We start from the raw sequence: 5,000 nt of genomic DNA, 5'->3' as shown, positions 1-5,000 counted from the left end.
GGCTGGGGACGGTTTCTAAATTCAAGTTGGGATGGGGGGCACCGAGGTGAGTGGTGGTTGTCCCCGAAAAAGCCCTCCCCTTTTCCGTAGCCCCGTTTAAAGTTTTGTTTGGGCTCCTGTTCAGCGGGGAAGCGCGTGCGCGTGGCAAACTTGACACCCCCGTGTTCCCCTGGTCCAGACCTTTCCAACGCCGCCTGAGTCAAGGTGCTACGACGTCCCCAAGTGGGGATGCCTGTAGATGAGCACATTTTCCCAACTTTGAATGTAAGTTTCCAGTATCATTGAAAATGTGGCCTCAAACGAGCAGTTTTGCCCCCGAACGTGGGATTTGGCTGGGGACGGTTTCTATATTCAAGTTGGGATGGGGGGCACCGAGGTGAGTGGTGGTTGTCCCCGAAAAAGCCCTCCCCTTTTCCGTAGCCCCGTTTAAAGTTTTGTTTGGGCTCCTGTTCAGCGGGGATGCGCGTGCGCGTGGCAACCTTGACACGCCCGTGTTCCCCTGGACCAGACCTTTCTAACGCCGCCTGAGTTAAGGTGCTACGACGTCCCTAAGTGGAGATGCCTGTAAATGAACACCTTTTCCCAACTTTGCACGTTTCCAGCTTGAGAGGAAAAGGGGCTTAAAATTCACAGTTATTCGCCCGAACGTGGGATTTCGCTGGGGACGGTTTCTAAGTTCAAGTTGGGATGGGGGGCACCGAGGTGAGTGGTGGTTGTCCCCGAAAAAGCCCTCCCCTTTTCCGTAGCCCCGTTTAAAGTTTTGTTTGGGCTCCTGTTCAGCGGGGAAGCGCGTGCGCGTGGCAACCTTGACACGCCCGTGTTCCCCTGGACCAGACCTTTCTAACGCCGCCTGAGTTAAGGTGCTACGACGTCCCCAAGTGGGGATGCCTGTAAATGAACACCTTTTCCCAACTTTGAATGTAAGTTTCCAGTATCATTGAAAATGTGGCCTCAAACGTGCAGTTTTGCCCCCGAACGTGGGATTTGGCTGGGGACGGTTTCTAAATTCAAGTTGGGATGGGGGGCACCGAGGTGAGTGGTGGTTGTCCCCGAAAAAGCCCTCCCCTTTTCCGTAGCCCCGTTTAAAGTTTTGTTTGGGCTCCTGTTCAACGGGGATGCGCGTGCGCGTGGCAAACATGACACGCCCGTGTTCCCCTGGACCAGACCTTTCTAACGCCACCTGAGTTAAGGTGCTACGACGTCCCCAAGTGGGGATGCCTCTAAATGAAGCCAATTTCTCCTATTTGAATGCACTCTCCCAGCCCAGAGAGGCATGTGCCTTAAAATTCACAGTTATTCACCCGAACGTGGGATTTTGTTGAGGACGGTTTCTAAATTCAAGTTGGAACAGGGGGCACCGACGTGAGTGGTGTTTGTCCCCGAAAAAGCTCTCCCCTTTTCCGTAGCCCCGTTTAAAGTTTTGTTTGGGCTCCTGTTCAGCGGGGAAGCGCGTGCGCGTGGCAAACTTGACACCCCCGTGTTCCCCTGGTCCAGACCTTTCCAACGCCGCCTGAGTCAAGGTGCTACGACGTCCCCAAGTGGGGATGCCTGTAGATGAGCACATTTTCCCAACTTTGAATGTAAGTTTCCAGTATCATTGAAAATGTGGCCTCAAACGAGCAGTTTTGCCCCCGAACGTGGGATTTGGCTGGGGACGGTTTCTATATTCAAGTTGGGATGGGGGGCACCGAGGTGAGTGGTGGTTGTCCCCGAAAAAGCTCTCCCCTTTTCCGTAGCTCCGTTTAAAGTTTTGTTTTGGCTCCTGTTCAGCGGGGATGCGCGTGCGCGTGGCAACCTTGACACGCCCGTGTTCCCCTGGACCAGACCTTTCTAACGCCGCCTGAGTTAAGGTGCTACGACGTCCCTAAGTGGAGATGCCTGTAAATGAACACCTTTTCCCAACTTTGAATGTAAGTTTCCAGTATCATTGAAAATGTGGCCTCAAACGAGCAGTTTTGCCCCCGAACGTGGGATTTGGCTGGGGACTGTTTCTATATTCAAGTTGGGATGGGGGGCACCGAGGTGAGTGGTGGTTGTCCCCGAAAAAGCTCTCCCCTTTTCCGTAGCTCCGTTTAAAGTTTTGTTTTGGCTCCTGTTCAGCGGGGATGCGCGTGCGCGTGGCAAACATGACACGCCCGTGTTCCCCTGGTCCAGACCTTTCCAACGCCGCCTGAGTCAAGGTGCTACGACGTCCCCAAGTGGGGATGCCTGTAGATGAGCACATTTTCCCAACTTTGCACGTTTCCAGCTTGAGAGGAAAAGGGGCTTAAAATTCACAGTTATTCGCCCGAACGTGGGATTTCGCTGGGGACGGTTTCTAAGTTCAAGTTGGGATGGGGGGCACCGAGGTGAGTGGTGGTTGTCCCCGAAAAAGCTCTCCCCTTTTCCGTAGCTCCGTTTAAAGTTTTGTTTTGGCTCCTGTTCAACGGGGATGCGCGTGCGCGTGGCAAACATGACACGCCCGTGTTCCCCTGGACCAGACCTTTCTAACGCCACCTGAGTTAAGGTGCTACGACGTCCCCAAGTGGGGATGCCTCTAAATGAAGCCAATTTCTCCTATTTGAATGCACTCTCCCAGCCCAGAGAGGCATGTGCCTTAAAATTCACAGTTATTCACCCGAACGTGGGATTTTGTTGAGGACGGTTTCTAAATTCAAGTTGGAACAGGGGGCACCGACGTGAGTGGTGTTTGTCCCCGAAAAAGCTCTCCCCTTTTCCGTAGCCCCGTTTAAAGTTTTGTTTGGGCTCCTGTTTAGCGGGGATGCGCGTGCGCGTGGCAACCTTGACACGCCCGTGTTCCCCTGGACCAGACCTTTCCAACGCCACCCGAGTCAAGGTGCTACGACGTCCCTAAGTGGGGATGCCTGTAGATGAGCACATTTTCCCAGCTTTGAATGTAAGTTTCCAGCATCATTGAAAATGTGGCCTCAAACGTGCAGTTTTGCGCCCGAACGTGGGATTTTGTTGAGGACGGTTTCTAAATTCAAGTTAGCATAAGGGGCACACGTGTGAGTTGTTATTTTCCCAGGATTGATGGTTTCCAATTCGGTAGCTCCGTTTAAAGTTTTGTTTGGGCTCCTGTTTAGCGGGGATGCGCGTGCGCGTGGCAACCTTGACACGCCCGTGTTCCCCTGGACCAGACCTTTCCAACGCCACCCGAGTCAAGGTGCTACGACGTCCCTAAGTGGGGATGCCTGTAGATGAGCACATTTTCCCAGCTTTGAATGTAAGTTTCCAGCATCATTGAAAATGTGGCCTCAAACGTGCAGTTTTGCGCCCGAACGTGGGATTTTGTTGAGGACGGTTTCTAAATTCAAGTTAGCATAAGGGGCACACGTGTGAGTTGTTATTTTCCCAGGATTGATGGTTTCCAATTCGGTAGCTCCGTTTAAAGTTTTGTTTGGGCTCCTGTTTAGCGGGGATGCGCGTGCGCGTGGCAACCTTGACACGCCCGTGTTCCCCTGGACCAGACCTTTCCAACGCCACCCGAGTCAAGGTGCTACGACGTCCCTAAGTGGGGATGCCTGTAGATGAGCACATTTTCCCAGCTTTGAATGTAAGTTTCCAGCATCATTGAAAATGTGGCCTCAAACGTGCAGTTTTGCGCCCGAACGTGGGATTTTGTTGAGGACGGTTTCTAAATTCAAGTTAGCATAAGGGGCACACGTGTGAGTTGTTATTTTCCCAGGATTGATGGTTTCCAATTCGGTAGCTCCGTTTAAAATTTTGTTTGGGCTCCTGTTTAGCGGGGATGCGCGTGCGCGTGGCAACCTTGACACGCCCGTGTTCCCCTGGACCAGACCTTTCCAACGCCACCCGAGTCAAGGTGCTACGACGTCCCTAAGTGGGGATGCCTGTAGATGAGCACATTTTCCCAGCTTTGAATGTAAGTTTCCAGCATCATTGAAAATGTGGCCTCAAACGTGCAGTTTTGCGCCCGAACGTGGGATTTTGTTGAGGACGGTTTCTAAATTCAAGTTAGCATAAGGGGCACACGTGTGAGTTGTTATTTTCCCAGGATTGATGGTTTCCAATTCGGTAGCTCCGTTTAAAATTTTGTTTGGGCTCCTGTTTAGCGGGGATGCGCGTGCGCGTGGCAAACTTGACACGCCCGTGTTCCCCTGGACCAGACCTTTCCAACGCCACCCGAGTTAAGGTGCTACGACGTCCCTAAGTGGAGATGCCTCTAAATGAAGCCAATTTCTCCTATTTGAATGCACTCTCCCAGCCCAGAGAGGCATGTGCCTTAAAATTCACAGTTATTCACCCGAACGTGGGATTTTGTTGAGGACGGTTTCTAAATTCAAGTTAGAATAAGGGGCACACGTGTGAGTTGTTATTTTCCCAGGATTGATGATTTCCAATTCGGTAGCTCCGTTTAAAGTTTTGTTTCGCTTCCCGTTTTCGTTGCGTAGCTCTGATTTGGCTGGGGATAGTTTTATACACTGCTTTAGAGTAAGACACATACGTGCGAGTTGTTTTCACATTGGAATTGACGATAGCCATTTCGGTGTTGACGTTTAACGTTTTCTTTCGCTTCCCGTTTCCGTTTTATCCAACCGATTTCGCTGGGGACAGTTTTGTTATTTAAGTTGGACTGAGACGCAGCGACGTGCGTTGAAATTTCCGCCCTATCTGCGACGGTTCACGGTTGTAGCTCCGATTGAAGTTTTCTTTTGCTTCCCGTTTCGCGCACGCGCACGTGCGCGTTATTAGTCCCGGTTTACCGTGTGCCCCCGGTTAATACCTTTCGAATGAGCCTATTTTGATCAAAATCCGTTGGGCGGAACCGAAAATGAGCTCGAAAAACGGTTTTCCCAGCTTCGCAGTGCATTTCCCAGCTTCTGACTTACAAGCGTAACATTGTCGCGGCCCCCAGTCCACCAGACAGCTACCATAGAGTATATAAGTCATCCTGGGAAAATGAATGGAAGTCAATGGCAGTATGACTTTACAGTGGTTTTGCCCATACTACACATATGGTGTATACATGGACCATG

This window comes from Osmerus mordax, chromosome 7 (genome assembly GCF_038355195.1).
Source record: "Osmerus mordax isolate fOsmMor3 chromosome 7, fOsmMor3.pri, whole genome shotgun sequence".
In the NCBI taxonomy this organism is placed as follows: Eukaryota; Metazoa; Chordata; class Actinopteri; order Osmeriformes; family Osmeridae; genus Osmerus; species Osmerus mordax.
Note: the sequence above shows the minus strand (reverse complement) of the source record.